This window comes from Hyperolius riggenbachi, chromosome 5 (assembly GCF_040937935.1).
Source record: "Hyperolius riggenbachi isolate aHypRig1 chromosome 5, aHypRig1.pri, whole genome shotgun sequence".
NCBI lineage: Eukaryota > Metazoa > Chordata > Amphibia > Anura > Hyperoliidae > Hyperolius > Hyperolius riggenbachi.
This window is the reverse complement of record NC_090650.1, coordinates 225,337,494-225,360,874: the sequence shown is the minus strand read 5'-3', so window position 1 is coordinate 225,360,874 and position 23,381 is coordinate 225,337,494. Positions and strand designations below refer to the sequence as shown.

The 23,381-nt window shown below is 43.0% G+C and overlaps 1 protein-coding gene across 2 annotated transcripts in view; it reads left to right on the top strand.

Annotated features, from left to right (window-relative positions):
- GABBR2 (gamma-aminobutyric acid type B receptor subunit 2) overlaps window positions 1-23,381 on the top strand; it is an 842,117-nt gene that overhangs the window by 491,825 nt on the left and 326,911 nt on the right. The gene's annotated exons all lie outside the window — the stretch shown is intronic.

The following is a 23,381-nucleotide window of genomic DNA, read 5'->3' as shown; positions in this document are numbered from 1 at the left end:
GAGAGGTCAGACTAATCAAGTCGGTAAAAGCCAGGCAGATACAGTACAAAATCAGAAGGCAGAAAAGTAATGGTTAACAAGTAATGGTTAACAAGCAGAGTTCGGCAGCAATATCAGATGGGCTAAAGTACAGAATCACTAGAGCAGAGAGAGGAACGATATTCAGGCAGATTCGGTAACGAGATCAGATGGGCAAAGGTACAGAATCACTAGAGAGTAAGAATAGTCAGAAACAGGTCAGAGTCAGAAACAGATAATACAATATACTGCACAAATCCTAGAGCTGTGTGAAATCCCTGGTTTCCTCCCGGATCAAAGCACACCGGATCGAACTAAGGTCTGAGCGTTAACACGTATTGATCGCAACAGCAGACAAGCTGCAAATGACTCCTCCGGGCTTAAGAGCCCGAGGAGATCCTGAGGCACGCCCCCCTGCTGCCAGCCAATCAGCAGCGGCGGGCGCACGGCGAGACGTCAGCCAACCTGCAGGTCAGCTGACATGTCTCCTGGCCGCATAAAAATCCTGACGGTGCACGCGCGCACGCGTCAATGCAGCCCTATGCGTGAGCGAGAGACCTGTCCTCGGCGTGCTAGACGCCCGAGGCACGGGATCGCTGCAGGGTAGGGAGATGGAGGCAGCTGCGGTGGCGGCGTGGTTCGCCGCAGCTGCCTCCTCCAAAGTTGTTACACCAGGAAGATGGATCCAGAGACGTCTCCCTTACAGCGAGTGTCCAAGGATTCATCTTCCTTGGGGCGGGTATGCACAATGCCACGACGTTACATGGTGAAGTCAAGCAATCTTGGTACTTTACGCAGTGTCATCAGGGATCTGATCCACCATGCCGGTTGCGTATCGCCGTGCGATGCTAAGTGAAAACCAAAATTGCCGGTTGTAGGAAAAATTGTCTGTAAAATCGTGATGTGGGCACACAGCTTTACCTCCTGTGGGAGTCTTTTGAATTAGTGTGACAGCAAATATTTCATTCTCTACAGCAGTGCTAGCTAACTTACCAATGGGACACCCTAACTTATTGTAATGTGGGCATAAATAATTATTTGTAAAAAATTGATACATAATTCAAGTGCTAATGTTCCTTGTGGAAAACTGTATACATATGTAAAGCTCTAATAAAATGTATGTGTTTAGTTCTTTCAGTGATGCAACTTACTGTGCGTTCTAAAGTTGTAAAGTGACCATAGTTTGTAAAAGCACAGCTAGCAAAAGGCATAACTACAAAAAAAATGCTTCTAACACTAATGGGGAAGACAGTGAATTGTGTTCTACTCCTAGACTTTCATGCCAAAAGTTGCCTTGTTTGTATCAGTCATCCAAATTTGAATTTATGCTTGATTCACTGTGGTAAAACATTCTGTTCCTATGATTTTACACAATGTTTTTTTTTCCTTCCTTATTCTTTGTGTGTGTGTGTGTGTGTGTGGGGGGGGGGGGGGGGGGGGTGACATTAGCATCATGTATCACTCTACTTACATTATATATCCACTCCCCTATTTACTCCAGAAAACTTTCAACTCACATCATCTCCAAGCCAGACAGACATTATATGATTTTCGAGTGACCCAGGACTACAGGATCCTGTCAGCCAGGGCCACATGAAGCATGTTGGCAGCTTCCCATTGCTTGCCCTCTCTTCCTACTCTGCTCCTCTCTCTTGGTTTACGAGCCCCTTACTATGGTAGTCTGTGGATCTCATCATTTGCTCTGTAACAGCAGCAGCAGAAGCAAGAGTCAACCAAATTGATCTGCTGCTGCTAAAATTGGTGTGTAAAATTCACAGGCAACAGGCATACTGCACACCAGCAGCTCTGAATAAGCTCAATAGATGACAGCTGATGATGACACAGTGATGTTATGATCGACATGGTGCAAAACCTATATTATTTTATTTATTAGTTTTTTATTTATTTATATAGCACCGACATATTACGCATCGCTGTACAGAGTATATTGTCTTGTCACTAACTGTCCCTCAGAGGGGCTCACAATCTAGTCCCTACCATAGTCATATGTCTATGCATGTATCGTGTAGTGCATGTATCATAGTCTAGAGCCAATTTAGGGGGAAGCCAATTAACTTATGTGTATGTTTTTTGGAATGTGGGAGGAAACCGGAGTGCCCGAAGGAACCCCACGCAGCCACGGAGAGAACATACAAACTCCTTGCAGATGTTGACCTGGCTGTGATTCAAACCGGGAACCCAGCGTTGCAAGGCAAGAGCGCTAACCACTGCGCCACCGTGCTGTGATGAGGTTTCTATTAAGATACCTTCAAACTTACACTTTCTCTTACAGTTCCCAGTGTATCCATGTTAGTCCTCCTTTAGTTGAAATTTCTACAGAAAATTCACTTCCAAGCTGTTGTAGCCTAATTGAAGAACATATATAATTTTAATAGTTTGAAAGGGCTGTAATTATATCAATCTTCATAATTAGGACTCCTCCCTATCACAGAATGTATCTATTTTGTGCAAGCAAACATGGTAGGCAGACTGACAAAGTAATTAGCACAGATAATGAGTCTTGGTGGAAATTCCCCTGTGTACGATATTGCTATAGAATGTGTAACGTTTCCAGAGTTAAATTCCAATTAAAGTAATTTGCAGATTAGTGTTGGTAAAATTCTAAGTTATATATGCCATGTTTTCAGTTTTAATGGGTCAACAAACATTGCTAGTCTTTGAACTTCATAGCTGTTTACATAGTTTAAATGCAAAACCCACAGGAATGCACCACTGCTTAAAGGAAATAATTTGTCCCATTTTTTTGTCTATATTACTAAATTTATTGTAGAGATTTCCAAACATGGACTTCAGCAGATACAAATAAGCCATACAAATGTATTATGGGGTAAGTGCAGCTATGCATAAGGGAACTCCAGTAACTGTGCCCTGGTCAAAGATCACTGTCAATGTCTCTGATACATCCTAACACTTTTGTGCAGCTTTCTGTTGCTACATCCTCCAGCCATTTTAGACTTACTTAAATTAAACTTTTTTTGATACTGGTAGGTGGAGAAGGCTTGCAGAAAGGACAATCAACCTCAGAATTTTTGTAGTCATCACATGATGTTAGGCCCCGTTGCCCTGTGAGATCACTATTATACCCCATCAACCAAAATACTTTCTTCCACTTAATGCTGGCTTGCAAATGCTGTGTCATTTAACAAGATAGCTCTCTGAGTAGGTTTTGGTGCCTGAGTATGGCAGGCTATGGAACCAAATTGTACTAACACTATTTTGATGAACCAACATTATAGGGAATATATTTATATATTCAGTAAATGTACAAAGATCGCCAGAAACTGGGGGAAAAAATGGCAATGAAGTTATTTCTTTATCCACGAATACAAAAAGCAATAGAAGCCTTCTTGGGGTAATTTCAAATAAACATAGCTATATTACCAGGTGCAGTATAAGAACTTTGCTTTAGGACTCTTTCATATGGGAGGTTGAAGGAAGTTAATTCACCACCTGTCAGCTGCTTGTTAGGGCTTGGTACAGGAAGTAGAGAGGCCATGTTCATAAGCAACATGTGTTTATTTGCTGCCAAGTTCCTTAACTACGTGTCAAATGCTGATACAAGCTGGGTTGCAAATGCTGCCATTTGGCTGCATTAATAAATGCAGCCGTAAGGTGCTCAGGGGCAGCAGACAGGATGCTGAGCTGCCCAGCAATCCAGCCACTTCAATTTATTCCTACATCCCAAAATATACTGATAATTGTATTTGGTTCCCATCAAATCTGTCACTAGGTCATAGTAGGGATATTAGGAAAAAACATGATAGAGATTAGATTATGAGCCTTTGAGGGACAGTTACTGACATTGAGGCAGTTGTCACATTCGTCTTTCAGTTTTCTACACTTTTCAGAAAACTGAAAGACAAGTGTGGCCCCTGCCTTACAGCAGCTAGTGTAATTTATAGAGAAAACTGACAAATTGCGCAAGATGTCAGTTTTTTCTCTGTGCGCAAAATCTGCATTCAAGTGTGACCTAGCCCATTGATTAACATGAGTTCTTAGTTGAAATCAATTGTTCTGTGCAGAGAATGCTGACAAGTGTGACCCCTGCCTAATAGTTCAGGGTACTGTGGAAAATGTGTGTGCTACATTGATGCACAAGCTGAAGACCCAGCATTGCTCGAATATGTGTTTGGTTGTTGTTGGGTCCGGCCACTTTTTGTAACATTGACACAGTCATTCAATGAACAAGTTTAAAAGCTTTGGGGTCCTTGGCATCAATAATGTGAGAACGGAAGCAGTTTAAATGTTCTCATTGAAATCAAACAAACAAATCTGATTGGCGGTTTGTGGCTCTGCCCCCTGTTCTGAATTTGAACCCCAGTCACCCAATGACCGATTGTACCAGGTGTGAGGCTTTTAGCATTAAAGGACACCCAAGGTGAAAATAAACTGATAAGATAAACAATTGCATATATCCTCCTTCTCCAAGAAATTACTTTATTAGATATCCCACAGTTAACTTGTTACTTTTTCATTGTTTCTGCTCAATGACACATTCATTGAAGTACGCCAGAGCTAAAATCTATAAACCATTGACCTCTTTTATCTCTTTCCTGCTCCGAGAAGCCATTTTCTGCTAGGAAAGTGTTTTATGACTGTAATTCCTTATCACTGAGGGATACAATGTAGTCTGACCCAGTCCTGACTCAGACAGGAACTGTCACTTACATACCTGATTTTTAAACCTTTCGGGCAGAGAAAGAAAAAAGCAACACAGCATATATATTAGTGTGCTTGGCACTGTACACATGTCTATCTCATCATGTCACATGTCATCTCAGGTATTCTCACATGGTAAACACACCTGTTTGCAGACACTGGCTTGCAGTGGCAGCTAAATTGGTCTGCAGGTGACAGCTATATTGCTGTCTGCTTCCACATCACTTGAAAGAATACATAGGGCACTGGCAGCGTAAGTATGTGGGGGGCATGTCCAAATTCTGCATCGGGGCCTTGAGGTCTGTAGCTATGCCACTGAATCCACATATACTGCAGTGACCTGCCATCTTGAGAAACTCTGTTGATATGACACATTTCTGCTAGTTCAAACTGCCAGTGTGTCTATCTGTGAGCCAAAGACACTCTTAATTGTTTTTGCCTGAAATGATCTAGTCGAGCAACGTATTTTGGTCTATGGAGAGGGTAAAGGGAAAGATGCAAGTAAAAACTAAAGCAGAAGTGGTGCAGTTGCTGATAGCAACCAGTTAGAATCATTGCTTCATCAAGTCACTGATGCCTGATTGGTTGCCCTGGGCACCTACTCTACTTTTTATCATTCTTCACTTTATCCATCTTGATAAATCTACCCATCAGTCTCTTATAATTAGGCTATATAGTTGAAGTATAATGAAATGACAATGAAAACTACACATTTTCGTTAATTGAAACTTAAGAATATTTTGCATAAAATGGCAAATCAAATAAACCAACTTCCTGGCTCGGCTATTAAATTTACCTGTGTGAGATGTTCTGGGGGCTGTTATCAGCATTGCAATGAATTAAGTAACTCCTTCAGTCAATTTACAAAATGGAAAATAAAATGTGATTTAATTCGAGTTAGCAATTATTTGCTTTAGCTGTTGCATAATCATGAATTCCTGTGTGAGCACCAGACTGGAAGGAAGGAAGGAATCAGATCTTACTAACGGCCTGCTTTATAGCATCACTCAACATTCTGCACATAGCAGAGCACTGTGCATATCATTTGACTGATTGGTGTCAGGGGTAAAAAAACATCCTTTCATGCTAGTGGTAACTGGAAACCATAGAGCATTGTAAAAAATAATGATGCTTAGCATTCCCTGGATTTGATGGCATGATATATTAAATATGACAAATGGATCATTTTTAATCTTCATTTGACTTTATTTTAGGGGGGTTTTGTGTTGAATATCCTTTGTAACATTCAAATCTAATGTAGAGCATTGGTCTTTTCTTACATACTCCTAAGAAATCTATTAGCATTCAGATATATTCACCAAAGTGTATGAAATCATTGCAGATTTAACATCCATGACGTGAAATGAAGAGAGGAACTCTTTACTGCCTATTCATTATGCCAGTTTGTGATGCTGCTCATACCCTTGGCAATGATGAGTCATAACCGCAAAAAGAAAAAAAAAAAAAAAAAAAGAATTTCCACTGTTTAGGAATAAAATAATGTGTATATAGTTACATCGTTATTCAGGTTGAAAAAAGACATACGTCCCTCACGTTCAATATAGTTCAGCCTTCTTTAACGGTTTGCTCAGTAAGCAGTCTTTCCGCAATGTAAAAAATAACAAAGGTCGTGGTAGTGGTGGAGACAGGACGCTCTATAATAATGTTGTCATTAACTGTAATTCTCTGCCATAGAAGTCAGCAGGCCACTTCAAACATGCCACCACAGCAATACAAGAAATGGCTCTGTACTGCAACCTATAAATACAGCATTTCAACACTTTCTGTGCTGAATAAAAGATCGCGCACCCTTGGAGCTTTAGTGTCTATCAAGGAACTAAAATGACAGCTTATTTAGCTCAAAAAAACTCTTTAAAAACACAAAGAGAAGAGGGGACACATGCTCATACATAGAATGTAATAAGTAAAAATATAAGAGAAATAATTTAGTACTACCATGTATAACCAGGGCTGTCTTCTCTCACACAATGATAAGCCTGTGCCTGTACTCTGATAGGTGATGGTTGCACTCCTTTAAAGCGGACCTGAACTCAGAACCTTTTCTCTGCTCTAAAAGATAAGCAATAGCATAATAACCTTTAAAGAAAGAAAAACATTTTTTGCTACATCTGATACAAATCCTCCAATAAATCTGTAGTGTGTCTGCTTCCTGCTTTCATGGAAGCAGACATAGGGTTAAAAATAGCAAGAAAAACCATGTATCAGCCCTAAGAAGGGCTTAGCTGTTTAGGACAATGTAGTAGCAGCAAGAATCTGCACTGAGGACATAGAACACAGGCCTACCTAACTCTCTCCCTGTCACAACACACTGCCCATCATCTGCCCAGCACAGAAGCCAAACACAGACTGCAAAATGGCTTCTGTGCTGGCTATCTGATGGGTGGGGGGAGGGGAGGGGGCGGTCCAGGTGGGAGGGATATCTGAATGGCTGCCATGCATCTGCTGACTGTGAGGTAAGGGGTCAAAGTTTAGCTCAATGATGATGTATAGGTGACGAGTCAAACACGCCATGTATTCGCCTGAGCAAACGCGAACACCCCTTGTTCACCGCTAAAAATTTGCTGGCGCGAATAGTTCGGCCCATCTCTAAATATTTAAGGAATCAATCCAGTGAAAAGCAATACACTGATCAGATATATTAAGTTTCTTGAAAACAATCATTTTATATGCAATAATAAATCTACATATGTGTTAATGGATTTTTATAAAATGATTCATGTACAGATAATCTCTTGAAATCCTCATGCAGTTATTTATTTTTTAATATTTGACTTGACTTTGACTTGAGTTTGAATGTGTCACAGCAACAACAGAATGAGGGTAGACTTTGTCTTCAGAAAGAAGTTATTCTTCATCCAATCAGCAGTAAAGAAGCTCAAGAACAAAGCTGGAAGCTCAAAAAGAGAGCAAGAGCTGGAAGCATTGTAATAAAAACAAAACTTATTAATCTGTGTGTGAAACCCCAACTTTAACCTCTCCCTCATTGTGTGAACCCCTAAAACAGAACCAATGTGAGTCATGGATTCACGTGGCATATGGTGGATTGTACCTGGAATTCATAAGAATTTGAAAACATAATAAAAATAATAAATGTACGTACAGTACAGTTAAATGTTTTGTCATGAATGTTTTGATGCACCTTGATTTACACTCAATCCTTAAACCACAAAAAAGCTTTTGCATCACTGTTTGATTTAGCAGCTTTCTTGAAGAAAGCCTACCAACTTATTCTTCAGCATGATTTATATCTAAAATTATACTTTCCACCCATTGCCATGTACGTACAAGTTTAAGTTAAAGCTGCTGATAATTGATGGAATCATGTGAGAAGATTTTCTGCCATGAGTGTAGGTTTTTTTTTCTTTGTACAGTCTCTTCTGACAGAGTACTGAGTTTGTAGGGTAGAATTTGGAAAGTTTAGTTCCACATGAAGCTTAGTGTATTGGTTTTAAACTGGTCGACACCATGCAACAATAAGTAAGAGTTGTGTGTTTTTTGGACATTTAAAAGAGGAGGAGGTGCTCTGTGAAGACTTCAAATTTCAATTGCCCTCTTTGCATCTGTTGTAGCGCTGGCCCTGCAGCCAACCCAGAAAAATATCAGACTTGTGTTTAGTGCAGCTGTTCTGGCCTAGATTGGGCTGACTTGAAGCCACTTGCCTTGCTACAATGACTTATAAAGTATGGTGCATATGTGAATATGTGTATAGTTTTATTGCACCCATTCAAACCTACTAAACCTTGAAGCACACAGAGCAAAATAAAATGTACAGGGGTATAGAATAAAAGATCCTAGGTGCACAATAGCTGTTCCATTTTTAGAAGAAAAAAATAACAGGTTGTTAAATACTCATCTATAAATACTTTCTAATTGCATTTTGTTCAACGTGCCAATTACAGAAAAGGGAGCAAGATTTCAGTAAACCATGCTCCTTCCTTAATAATGCAAATGTGTGCGGTCTCCACACTAGGACGTGTAAAGAGACTAAAGAAGTAGGTGTCCAAAGACAAAAGGCAAATATTTGTGTAATATTACAATTCACATGTGCCTATGAGCTTATAATTTATCCTGCTGGGCGGTCTGGACGAGCTCAGCTCGTCCAGTACCGCCGGAGGCTGCCGCTCAGGCCCTGCTGGGCCGATTTGGCTGAAATAAAAAGCAGCACACGCAGCCGGCACTTTGCCAGCCGCGTGTGCTGCCTGATCGCCGCTGCAGTGCGGCGATCCGCCGCATGCAGCGGCGAAAGAGGGTCCCCCCAGCCGCCTGAGCCCAGCGTAGCCGGAACAAAAAGTTCCGGCCAGCGCTAAGGGCTGGATCGGAGGCGGCTGACGTCAGGAGGTCGGCTGACGTCCATGACGTCACTCCGCTCGTCGCCATGGCGACGAGGTAAGCGAAACACGGAAGGCCGCTCATTGCGGCCCTCCGTGTTATTTCTTGCCGCCGGAGGCGATCAGAAGATCGCCTCCGGAGCACCCTCTAGTGGGCTTTCATGCAGCCAACTTTCAGTTGGCTGCATGAAATAGTTTTTTTTTTAATTAAAAAAAACCCTCCCGCAGCCTCCCTGGCGATCTTAATAGAACGCCAGGCAGGTTAAAGAGAGTCTGAAGTGAGAATAAATCTCGCTTCAGACCTCATAGATAGCAGAGGCACGTGTGCCCCTGCTAAAACGCTGCTATCCCGCGGCTTAACGGGGGTCCCTTCACCCCCAAGTCCCCTCCGTGCAGCCGGGGAGCGCTTCCGCATTGGGGCAGGGCTAACCGCCGCTGCCCTGCCTCATGCGCGTCTATCAGACGCGTACCTCCGCCTCTCCCCGCCCCTCTCAGTCTTCCTTCACTGAGAGGGGCGGGGGAGGGGCGGGGGAGAGGTGGCGATGCGCGTCTGATAGAAGCGACTAGAGGCAGGGCTGCAGCCGTTAGCCCTGCCTCCAGGAAGAAAAAATTTCATGACCAAGTTTTCGACCAAGTTTTGCGGGGGTGGGTTTGGGGGTGAAGGGACCCCCGTCAAGCTGCGGGATAGCGGCGTTTTAGCAGGGGCACACATGCCCCTGCTAACTATGAGCTCTGAAGCGAGATTTATTCTCACTTCAGAGTCTCTTTAAGTGGACCTGAACTCTTGCACAGGACAGATGGAAAACATAATGACATGCACCCTGTATGTATTTAGAGCATTCTCTAATTCCTCCTCATCTGTGTCTTATCACAAGTTGTATTTTGATCTCTTCCCTGTGTCACGACTGCCACGTCAGATTAGACAGATAAGCTCATTCAAAAGCACAGGATGTTACCAGAGCATTTTTAGAGCAGAAAGGAAGTTCTGAGCTCAGGTCCGCTTTAAGAAATAAGCAATAGAATCTGTATTGAAAGTTGCTTACTTCTCTAAAAATAATGTTTTGCAGCAGTCATTTCTGTTTCTGTGTACATTTAGAAGTCAATTAATGAAATCTGTAAACTTAAAGGATACCCGAGGTGACATGTTACATGATGAGATAGATATGTGTATGTACAGTGCCTAGCACACAAATAACTATGCTGTGTTCCTTTTTTTCTTTCACTGCCTAAAATAGTAAAATATCAGGTAAGTAAGTGGCTAACTCAGTCCTGACTCAGACAGGAAATTACTACAGTGTAATCTTCACTGATAAGAAATTCCAACTATAAAAAACGTTCCAAGCAGAAAATAGCTTCTGAGAGCAGGAAATAGATAAAAAGGGTCAATAGTTCATAGATTTTAGCTCTAACATACTTCAATAAATGTGTCATTGACCAAAAACATAGTGTAGACAGCACACCTGTAATCTTCAGCTGATGTGCCAAGGTCACAGAGTCCCACAGCACTCGGGACCCACTGTGTATCCAATGCAAGCAAGGACCGGCACCATCAAAGTTTTCGTATTAAAGCTCTTTATTTAAGACACATAGGGCTTGATTCACAAAGCGGTGCTAACTGTTAGCACGCCTGTGAAAACCCCCTTAGCACGTCTAAACAAGCTTTTCGTGCATAAAACTTTACGCGCGCAAAACTTTATGCGCGTAAAACTTTACGCGCGTACTGCATAGAGCGCAGGGTGCTCCGCGCAAAGTGGCCATTAAAGCCTATGGGACTTACGCGCGTAAAACTTTGCGCGCGTAAAACTTTGCGCGCGCAAAGTTAGCACGCGATCTGATTGAGAAATCCGGTGCTAACCTACTTAGCACCCTGGTTAGCACGTCTAAAGACTTTAGACGTGCTAAGTAGGTTAGCACCGCTTTGTGAATCAAGCCCCTAGACAGTTTACAAACAAGCATAGGTGAAGTTTCGGCGGTAAAAACTCCTTTTTCAAGCTCTGTCTGAATAAACTTGAACAACTTTCATGTTCATATAGCAAAGCGTCATGGAATATAACCAATACAAATGTGGCAAGCACCTTTGTGATAACAACTGTATGCATTCTAAGCTAAGTACTATGCGCTGCATAACATGTTGGCGCCTTTACAAATGCAATAAATAAATAATAAATAAATAAGTACAATTTGTTCCTAACCATGTTACGATGATGCTAACGTGTTGCAGATGAGACGGAGAATAGTTGTTTAAACCCCTGTTGTAACTAGGATGGCCTATGTGATAACAAATGTACGCATAGTAAGTTAAGTGTTTCAGAACATTTTATCTTTCCAGTCATAACATTAACTTGTTATAAGTAAAAAGAGAATAAATGAGATGCCCAGGATGCTCTCCATGAAAACTGAAATACTGGCCATACAACACTCAATGTATGGCCATATCGACTATTGGATAAATCCCTCTCCAATCAAATCTGTTCAGAGAGGCATCTACTTCCTGGCCACACACTGCACAGCAATCTCCAATAGGAAATCATTCTGCCCTCCTGCCGGGCACCTGTACCACATGCCTCAGAGCTTAGCAACATCACAACATGCACTAATGTCATGTGGAACAGGCTCTCATGGTGGCACTTAACACCACAGGAGGCCTCCACCTGGGGAGAGGTGAGACTTAAACACTGCGCATGGGCATGGGGAGGACACTTATATACTTGGGGGGATACTGGCCAGGTGTCCTTTAATCATCGCGATAAAAAAAATGCCATTACTGCAACCGCATCTAATTGAACCCTTGCAATCAAGATTTTGCCAGCATTTCTGATTGATTTGTTTGATTAATTTCAGCCCAAAATCGATCAAGAGATTGATGAGTGGTCATATTGCGGTGCTGATTCTCAATTCCATAAAGTTATTAAAGATTGAATGGGCCACAATATTGAGTAATATATGGGCACCTTAACTTGTAGTGACAAGTCAGACACTACAGAAAGGTCATACCCATTTTATAACTTGTTGAACTGTACAACAACAATTCAAGACACACAAAGTTGTTGTTTTTTTTCTACAAGTGTACTGTAATACCCAATTTTATTTTAAACACACAGCACAGAAAAAAAAAGCAATAAAGGGTTTTGTGTGATGTTTAATACAGCTATACACTAGAGTTGTTGAGAACCTCCAATTTTGGTTCGCGAACCTCGAAGTCGATCACGCGAAAAAAGTTTGCGAACATGCAAACTTTTCAAACCGCCATAGACTTCAATGGGCAGACGAACTTTCAAAACTACAAACACTAATTGTGGCCACTAAATTGATGGAAAAGATGTTTCAAGGGGTCTAACACCTGTAGGGGTGCATGGCGGAGTGGGATACATGCCAAAATCCCAGGGAAAAATCCGGATTTTATGTACAGCAGGGTTTAAGGGCAGAAATAACATTTTATTGCTAAATTGGAGGCCTAAAGTGCTTTAAAACATCTTGAATGTGTATACATCAATCAGGTAGTGTAATTAGTGTACTGCTTCACACTGACAGACTAAACTCACTGAGTAACGCACCGCAAACAGCTGTTTGTGTAGTGACGTCCGTGCTGGACTGGTGCACACCATGGCGAGATTGCAGGCAATGACGGTTTTCAAGTTCATATGGTCGGGCTAAGGTAGCTAAATGACAGAACAGTGACTGAGTGTCCAGCTGATCGAATTTGGTCTGTCCACAATGAAGCAATGACCTCATTATCTTCTTGGGTCAGGTGTGCCCCCCAACCCCAACACACTCATTTAGCCGGGCATTGCTTAATTGTGATACGCAAGCCCCTTCACCGTGGCAAGGTAACATTACGAAGGGGAATTGACACATGTACATGCCTTTTGTTTTGTTGTTGCAGCCGCAGTGCAGCCAGAAAAATTAAGCAGGCATTTACACGCACCAGAAAAATGATTATAGCTTTAAAAATTCAGGAATCCACCTGGAGTCCTGGACCCTGTTGGTGGTGGCAGAGAAGGCAGTCAAGCGGCCTGCAGGCAGAGATGCTGTGTGGGGAGCGACTTAGTCTTGGGGCAGTTAGTCACACGGTGTGCAGGCAGAGATTGTGAGAGAACGCGGAAAAGCCGTCGCGTGTGCTGCTGAGGAGGCGGCTGATTCCGCGTCCAATGCGGCGGTTTGCACGCGGAAACGTGCGTCTGGTAACAGGGCAGAACGCGGAAAAGCCGCCGCATGAAACAACAGTAAGGCGGCTGGTTCCGCGTCCAGCGCAGCGGTTTGCACGCGGCAGCGTGTGTCTGGTGTGGCTGAGTCTGTTAGTGCACACAGGCTTAGGAATACGCGTGCGCGCGCTGAGAGGCTGAACTCTTATACTGGGCAAGGAGAGGTCAGCTGATCACGACGATCAGCTGACTCCAGAGCAGCTTACTATTGGTTGATCAATTAGGGGTGGTGCCGGAGAGCACTACTCCATATATAGTTACTGCTAGCCATCCTCAAGTTGTCTGCCGTTGCAAACACTACGTGGAAGCACTCAGACCTTAGTCGGATCCAACAGTGTGTTTGAACCAGGTGGACCTGGGAATTCACACTGAGCCAGATTACTTGTACTGTTATTCTGTTTATGCTTAGACTAGTTCCAGGGTGTAGAGACCACAGACCTCACACCCAGACTAGGGAACTTGTGTTATCTATCTGTTATACTTAAGACTAGTTCCAGGGTGTCGAGACCACGGACCTCACACCCAGACTAGGGAACTGGTGTTATCCATCTGTTATACTTCAGACTAGTTCCAAGGTGAAGAGACCACGGACCTCACACCCAGACTAGGGAACGTGCGTTATCTATCTGTTATTCATCAGACTAGTTCCAGGGTGTAGAGACCAAGGACCTCACACCCAGAATAGGCATTGTTGATATCTGTTATGACTTTCTGCTTTCTTGACTATCCCTTTGATCTCTGATTCGGTACCTCGCATATCTGATATCCGTTGCCAGACCCTGCTTGCCTTGGATACCGAATCAGCCTTCTGTCTTTGTACTTTATCTGTCCGTGTGTTGCCGACCAGGCGTGCCCGACCTCGAGAGCTATCTCTCCTCAGTGATTCTGCAGATCATCAATAATCAGGTATATATCTGCATTCTTGGTGATACTGCAGATCACCAATAATCAGATTCTCTCTGCGTGCTGACACCAATCGTTACAGAGATGCTGTGTGTGGGGACTGTCTTCGGGAAGGCCTGAATGTGCTTTGCAGAACAGGCATCTGTGGTCAGATGAACCCTTGACCCAACGCTGTGTGCCATAGATGACACCACTTGCCTTTCAACATCACGGTACAGTTTGGGTATCGCCTTTTTTTAGAAATAATTGCGTGATGGTATCTTGTGTGGCTTTGCTTTTGTGGGCTGCTTTTCCTCAGGGGGTCATCCCATTGCAGTTTGTGCTTTGTAATCATATGCCTTCGTAAGGTAGTTGTCCCTACGCGGGTCTTTGTCTTCCCATGGCTCAATTTTTGAGAGTACAGATGGCATTGCTCTCATCTGAGGCAGACACACAAAAAAATCTCCACACCGCTGAGCCCTGGGATGATGGCACTTTGGTGATGGCTGCCAATGGAGTGTTAAGTGGGGTGCCAGAATCAGAGCAGGAGGAGGAATATATGTCACGTTTCTGTGCGGAAGCTGAGGAAGATGAGGTGTTCTGTGTTAAATAGTCAACTACGTCCTGACAATGTTGGAGGTTGATGGCACGTGCCTTCTTCTGAACACTGTACTCTGGTCGACAAGGGCAGCACGAAATCATGATAGCGCAACCTTAAACAGACCTGACAGGCCTGCCTCTTGTTTTGTCCATATTGGGGGGCATGAAGTGAAAGGTATGCACTGACTTGACTAATACGATGTGCGGTTACACAGGTGCAGTGAAAAGGTTGCAGTGACTGTTGGCACAACAATGTGCGGTTACACAGGTGCAGTGAACAGGTATGCAGTGACTGGTATATAAAACTGCATGCTGTTACACAGGTGAAGTAAAAGGTATGCACGGACTGGTATTACAAATGTGCAGCTGTCACACACACAGGTGCAGTGAACAATTATAGAATCTGCGGCCAATCTGACTGCATTTTGTGGGGAAATCTGTGGCCAATCTGACTGCATTTTGTGGTGAAATCTGCGCACAATCTGACTGCATTTTGTGTTGAAATCTGTGGCCAATCTGACTGCATTTTGTGGAGAAATATGCGGCCAATCTGACTGCATTTTGTGGTGAAATCTGCGGCCAATCTGAATGCATTTTGTGGAGAAATCTGCGGCCAATTCTGACTGCATTTTGTGGTGAAATCTGCGGCCAAACTGACGGCATTTTGTGGAGAATCTCCTGCCAATCTGGTCAGACGCAGATCTAGAGGGTGCCACTGTTCCCCACTGTCTGCCTACCCTCCTGGGTTGCGCCCCCCAACCCACCCACCGCTGCCCTCACGCCACCATTCTTCCTCCTCTCCTGGCAGCGCCCCCCCGCCTCGTCTCCACTGGCGTCCCCGCCGGTGTCATGGTAACAGACCACCTAGTGAGATCCTAGGACAGAGAGGGCGCTCGAGCTACCCAGCCGCTGTGCTCCAAATGCGAAAGTGACGTCACTTCCTGCATTTGAGTTGCTAGAGTGTGCACCATATCTGTCCAAGGATCTCACTAGGTGGTCTGTTACTATGATGCCGGTGGGAACTTGGCTACAGCAGCGGTGGTGGAGCAGCTTGCACCGGGATACAGGTAAAGCAAGCAGCCTGCACCCAGCGACCATTCACTCTGCCCAACCATCCTGACCTGTACTCAGCCATCCTTCACTCTGGCGTGCACCCAGCCAATCTTCACCCTGCACCCAGCCACTCTTCACCCAGCCACCCTGCACCCAGTTACCCTTCACCCAGCCACCCTGCACCCAGTTACCCTTCACCCAGCCACCCTGCACCCAGTTACCCTTCACCGAGCACCCAGCCACCCACCCTTCACCCAGCACCCAGACACCCTTTATCCAGCCACCCTTTACCCAGCCACCCTTCATTCAGCACCCAGCCACCCTTCACCCAGCCACCCAGCACCCAGCCACTATTCACCCTGCACCCAGCCACCCTTCACCCAACCACCCTGCACCCAGTTACCCTTCACCCAGCCACCCTGCAGCCAGCCACCCTTCACCCAGCACCCAGCCACCTTGCACCCAGCCACTATTCACCCTGCAGCCAACCACCCTTCACCCAGCCACCCTTTATCCAGCACCCAGTTACCCTTTGTCCAGCACCCAGCCACCCTTCACCCAGCCACCCTGCAGCCAGCCACCCTTCACTCAGCCACCCTTCACCCAGCCACCCCTCACCCAGCCACCCTGCACCTAGCCACTATTCACCCTGCAGCCAGCCACCCTTCACCCAGCCACCCTTCACTCTTTACCCAGCCACCCTTTACGCAGCCACCCTTTACCCAGCCACCCTTCACCCAGCCACCCTTCACCTAGCCCCCCAGCCACCCAGCACCCAGCCACCCTTCACCCAGCCACCCTTCACCCTGCAGCCAGCCACCCTTCACCCAGCACCCAGCCACCCTTCACCCAGCACCCAGCCACCCTTCGCCCAGCCACCCTGCACCCAGCCACCCTGCAGACAGCCACCCTGCACCCAGTCACTATTCACCCTGCAGCCAGCCACACTTTACCCAGCCACCCTTCACCCTGCAACCTTTCACCCTGCCACCCTGCACCCAGCCACCCTTCACCATGCACCCTGCCACCCTGCCACCCTTCGCCCAGCACCCAGCCACCCTTTACCCAGCCACCCCTCAATCAGCACCCAGCCACCCTTCACCCTGCTACCCTTTACCCTGCACCCTGCCACCCTGCATTCAGCCACTCTTCACCCTGCACCAAGCCACCCTGCACCCAGCCACCCTTCATCTAGCCACCCACCCTGCACCCAGCCACCCTTCATCTAGCCACCCATGCAGCCACCCTTCAACCTACCCAAGTCACCATGCATGCAGACTCACCCTGCACCCAGACCCAGCCACCCTGTCCCAGCCACCCTGCAGTCAGACCCAGCCACCCTGCCCCAGCCACCCGTCACCTAGACCCAGCCACCCTTCATCTAGCCACCCACTCTGCACCATAACCTAGCCACCCTTCAAGAAAAAAGGATTGGGGGGGGGGGGGCGCACTTTAAGTGTTTACCATAGGCACCATATTACCCAGATACGCCTCTGAATCTGGTTGCACTTTGTGTTAAAATCTGCTATCATTCTAATTGCGTTTGTGGGGATACTGCTGCTAGATTTTTTTTTCCTTGGGGGGGGGGATATATTTGGGGATGCCCAGACCACCTTGTGGTCTGGGAAAAAAATGGCCATCCATGCCCGCGAAGTTGGACAGCACTGCTATATAGTATAAAATATATGTTTGTAACAATAGCCCCATGACTCCCCTTGTAGAGTAACTGCAGCAACTGTGTAAAACTATTCTGCTCCCATTGTGTCAGGTCTCCTCTTCCCCCCAGCAGTCACACGCTCTATGCTACATTATCCTGCCACCAAGTTTTCCAGTAAAAAGAAAACGTAGTTGGATTCTGACCTTACTGATCTGAGTGACCAATATTCATGATGCATTTGACTTTAACCTGGATCTGAACAGCACGGCTTTATTTTAAAGAGTAACTGTTAGGCATAAAATCAAAAATCAATTCTCTCTTTTTATATGGTGCCAGGCTAGGTGAGGGTGAGGAGTCAGGGAGGACAGCGGGAGGCAGCGGCTATGCGTCCTAAAGGACGCATTCTCAGCTATACTAATTAGTATAGCTGTGTGGGGGGGCGTCGTGTGTGGCGTCGTGGCGGTGGAGATCATCAATCAAGTTAATGAAGATCGCTAGATTTTTTTTAAATATTGTTTCCCACCATCTTTTTAATATATCCTGCAAATTTGGTGTTGCTAGGATGTAGGGCCTTTGCTATTAACTGCTAAAGTCCGCGGAATTGTTTCACTAAGAACTGTCATTTGCCACATTTAAATGTATACTTTTTTCCTTTGAAATTTTAAAATTGATTTTCTCAAAAACTATAAGGTCTTTTTGAAAAAAAATGTCCCTCTTGTTCTTACTGTCCTTCTAACATATATGGCAAATTTGGTGTTCCTACCTTGGAATAGGGCTTTGCTATTAACTGTTAAATTTTTACCGTGATCACAACTGTGATTGCATTCCGAATATTTGTAATCACGGAATTTCCGTGGCCGATTTCCGTGATCCAGAATCGATCATGGCATCAAATATCCAAGCCGAATAGTGAAAAAAATGCTTGTGAATCATGGCTAATCCGTGATCACGGAAAATATCTGCCCATCATTGGGCTGCCATTCTCGCAGAAATGTCATCAAGAGACAAACTTGGCACAGTTTGTCTCTTGATGACTGAGGTTAAAAATTCAGGGAAAGTGGGCGGAACATAATACAGACAATCAAATTTCAGCCATTCATTTTACATGGGAAAATGTAAACTGCTTCCACTATCACATTATTGATGCCAAGGACCCCCAAACTCTATCTGAATAAAAATGTTGTCACTTTGTATTTCATTTTGGACTTTTTTGTTGTGTTCTCTTTGATTTATGCTAATGAGACTCTTAAGACCTTTGTTAATACAATAATACAATAACATTTGTTGTTGGACTACTTGTCTTGAATTACTTGTCTCAGTAAAATATTTTAAAACATTAGTAGTAAAATACATCAGGACCTTAGTGGCTGATTTTGTCAAAGGGGAGCAAAGAAAGCAGGGGTAAAACTAAAGAAGTTGTTGACCACAACCAACCAGGTTCCACGTGTTAAAAGTAAAGCATTCTTTTGGATGCTTTACTCAACTTCAGTAGCAGTTTTGTTTGCACCTGCCTTGATAAACGGCTCCACATTGTTCAATAGACTCAGCATGAGGAAGGAAGTGACAGTTTCCTTAGTTAAGACCACAAACAGTGACAGTGAATCCCAGCAATTAAAAGCCAGACTATTTAATTAAATATAATGAACAAATGTTGTAAATATTAATCTGGGAGGACACCCAAGAGAGCAATTATTGGTTAAGTATACAAAATGGAAAGCAAAGGAACTTAGTGATTATTTTGTTTCTATGGGATCCCTAACGTATGTAACTGCAGTTTGCTTCAACTAATTGTGCTTAAATACCAAAGTGATTGAAAGTCCAAAGCATTAGTTAATACAAAATAATGGGCATTCATGAGTTTAAAGCTTTCCATTAAAAATATTGCTAAAAATGTGTCATATTTAATGTAAGCAGCAGGCATGGTCGGAATAGCCCATTTCCGCATTCCGTCATATAGAAATTCCGTTACCGTTCCATTCCGACGGTATACCGGGGCAGTTCCGCGGAATTCCGACGGAAAAATTTTAATCTCTCTCTCTCTCTCTCCTCCTCCTCCTCCTCCTCCTCCTCCTCCTCCTCCTCCTCCTCCTCCTCCTCCTCCTCCTCCTCCTCCTCCTCCTCCTCCTCCTCCTCCTCCTCCTCCTCCTCCTCCTCCTCCTCCATCCATCCATCCAATGCAGTAGGGAATTGCAGATTTTCAAAACAGCTTATATACCATAGCTGGGATTTGAACCCAGAACCTAGTGTGTAGTAGGTATCTGTCTTAACCTCTAGACCATGACCCACACTACATGCTAAAGCTGGAGAGAGAGAGATTTTTTTTGTGCTATTACGGAAAATTCTGTTGGAATTATAAAATTTCTGCGGAATTCCGTTTGAGAGGTATAGGAATTCCGATTTGACTATCGGAATCGGAATTAACATAATTCCGGCCGGAATCACGGAATTCACGGAATTCATAATTCAGCGGAATTTTCCGAGCATCCCTAGTAAGCAGCATACTTAACAACTGTTATTGTTCTTATAGCCCATCATTTTATGATGGCTAAAACTACTACATTAAAATACAAATAAATGTGTTCTGAATGGAACACTTTTATCATACCAAGAAAACTTAAAATATTTTTGCCTTAGAAAGCTTGTGGTGTAAAGTGCAAATGTGATAAAAAAAAAAAAAAGGAATGTAATACCAATGATTTCAACATATGAAAAGCCATGGTTCTCAACAGCACTGGAGGCGGCCATTGTCCCAATCCCACTCCTGAAAGCTGTGCCAGTTCAGAGGCATACCTCTGCAGCATGACACACAGGATCAGGCTTGCCCTGGAAATAGCACTGCTTTCCGGAAGAGGGCAATGGGGGCCTCCAGCAGTGGATTGGGACCTCAGCTGCACCAGCAACAGTCTTCCTGACAGATTACCAGGGCCATATTAGCTCACAGGCATGAATGCAAAATCATTTACAGTTATAGTGTAGTCAGAGTGGAATAAGCTGTTAGCTGTGATATTAATGGTACAGATTGAATGCCAACACATCTTATTATTATATTTTTACTTTTCATCAATATTGTTTTCTTTTTTTATCTACTATAGACTATGGATACAAGCAAGATAAGATTTAAGTTATGCAATTTGAAGACAGTTCAGAGTCATTCACTTCCATTAATAAAATAAAAATTGAAACCTTTCTTCCAAATTATCTCAGCTCATGTTTTACTCATCTCATTTTATACAATCATTTTGAAGCAAAAAAAAAAATAATAATAATAAAGTCACTCAAAACTAGTGATGATTGTAATCTGTTAATTACAATTACACATAACTTCATTTATGGCAATACATACCGTAATTACGATTTGGAAATTCCATTTATTTTGCAGAATCCCGTAATTTTGTGTAATTTTGTGTTGATTTTAGCAATTAATAGCAAAGCCCCCTTACATGCTATTGTCACAAAAATTGCTACATATGTTAATGGGAAGAGTAGGAACAAGTAAACAAAAAGAATTTTCAAAAAGACCTTGTAGTTTTTGAGATTTTTTTTTTAAACTCAGCAAAATGTCATTGAACTGAGTTTAAAAAACATTTCTTCTTTGAATTTTAAAATAGATTCTGGTGACGATAGAATGTATGAGGTCTTTGCTATAACCAATAAAATCGGCATAAAAGTATGCATAAATTACACAAAATTAAGCATAATTGCAAAATTACGTTTCCTGATTATGGTTACAAACTAAATTAATTAAGTTTGCATTAAAATGTCTTTCCCCTGTTCCCCAAGTCACCACTAATTCTGAAAAGAACAGGAAGAGAGCGTGACAGACCTATGCACTTGCCTGGGCTGTTCCTGCAATTATTATTCTCCCCAAGCTTGGTTTAACTGCAGACACTGAAAATCAGTGGTTAAAGGGGCACTATGGCAAAAACTTTTAAAATTTAAAATATGTGCAAACATATACATATAAGAAGTATGTTTTTTCCAGAGTAAAATTAGCTATACATTACTTTTCTCCTATGTTGCTGTCACTTACAGTAGGTAGTAGAAATCTGACAGAAGTGACAGGTTTTGGACTAGTCCATCTCTTCATAGGGGATTCTCAGGGATTTATTTATTTTCAAAAGCACTTAGTGAATGGCAGTTGCTCTGTCAAACAGCCAAAAAACTGTAGCGAGCTGGGAAGCTGGCCAGCATCATTGTTTAAATCCTTTTTAGGGAATATCTATATAGAGAATCCCCTATGAAGAGATGGACTAGTCCAAAACCTGTCGCTTCTGTCAGATTTCTACTACCTACTGTAAGTAACAGTAACATAGGAGTAACATAATTTATGGCTTATTTTACTCTGAAAAAAACGTACTTCTTATTTGTCTATGTTTGCACATATTTTAAATTTTAAATTTTTTTGCCATATTACTCCTTTAAATAAAAGAGTTTAATGCATCCGGATCTAAAGGTGGCCATACACAATGTGATCTTTTCAAATGGTTGGTTTAATGGTTTGTTCATTTTTATGACAAATTTGATTATATGATTGTGTTCATCATTCTACTGAACAGCTGAAATGGATTATATATTGTGGTTTTAACTGCTTCCCTTTCAACCTGTCCAGTCAGCACTGCAATGTATATTAAAAGTATTTCCTGTATGCCACACAGTATTTCTTGGAAAGAGCATTGTGTAACACCAAGAAATGTAATTAATTTTGGTAATCATGGCTGTTCTTGTGTAAAGGATATTTTATTATCTTAAAGAGAAACTCCAACCAAGAATTGAACTTTATCCCAATCAGTAGCTGATACCCCCTTTTACATGAGAAATATATTACTTTTCACAAACATACCATCGGGGGGCGCTGTATGACTGATTTTGTGCTGAAACCCCTCCCACAAGAAGCTCTGAGTACCGCGGTACTTTTGGCAGTTTGTTACAATGTAACAAGGTTCACAGACAGGAATTAGCTGTTTACAGCTGTCTCTAATAGCCAAAACAGCTAGCAGCAGCTACATAACCTGCCCACAGTAAAAATGTCACCATGTAATAAATGTCAGAATGTAAATCGGGGAGAGGAAAGATTTTACAATGAGCAAACACTGACTAAATCATTTATACATAATTATTGTAAAAATGAAGCACTTTTTTTATTACATTATTTTCACTGGAGTTCCTCTTTAAGTAAAGAGTAGAACATGTCTTCAAACAGTTGTCTAAGGGACAGAAGAGTGTGTGAAAAGTTCTGAACTTACATATGCTAATTTATGTACAAGTACCTGCACAGACAGACTAATAGTCTATATAACCAACATGGATGCGCCACCAAGCTGCTTGCAGGAGTTGCCAAGCTTTGGTTTAAAAAAAAAAGAAACTGCTAACATTTTTATAGCACTTTTCTTCTATAAAACCTAAGTGTTTTGGTAGCTAAGGAGAGCTATTTAGGGTGCATTCAGTAAGCCCAAAAGAGCATAGGTAACCAGTAAGCTTTCTGGGGATATGATAGAAAACATGAGCCTCTGAAAAAAAAACTCTGCCACATATAAACTCCATGCAGATAGTCCACACTCACAAGAGAGAGAAAAATACTCTACACTGCAGCTGATGAAAAGGCTGCTTTGTTGAATTACATTAAAATAGGCATCTGGACAAACAGATAAAAGGCTGCTCATGCCTGGCATCTGTTTCACCCATGCCAGAGCACTTTGTGAAAGAACAAGGATATTTGTCTTTTCCTGTAAGTTCCTGGTATTTCCACGCAGATAGTGTGTTTGGTAGCAGTGGAACCCTGGACTCTAAAACTGTAAGAGCACTAACTACTTAGTCATTATCTGACCCTTATATTAAACAGAGTTGTCATTATAGCTGCATCAGGAACTGTACGTTACTCATCAATTACTTCGTAAATAATTTGTGTATTTATTAAATACACCATCCTAAATAGCCCATGAT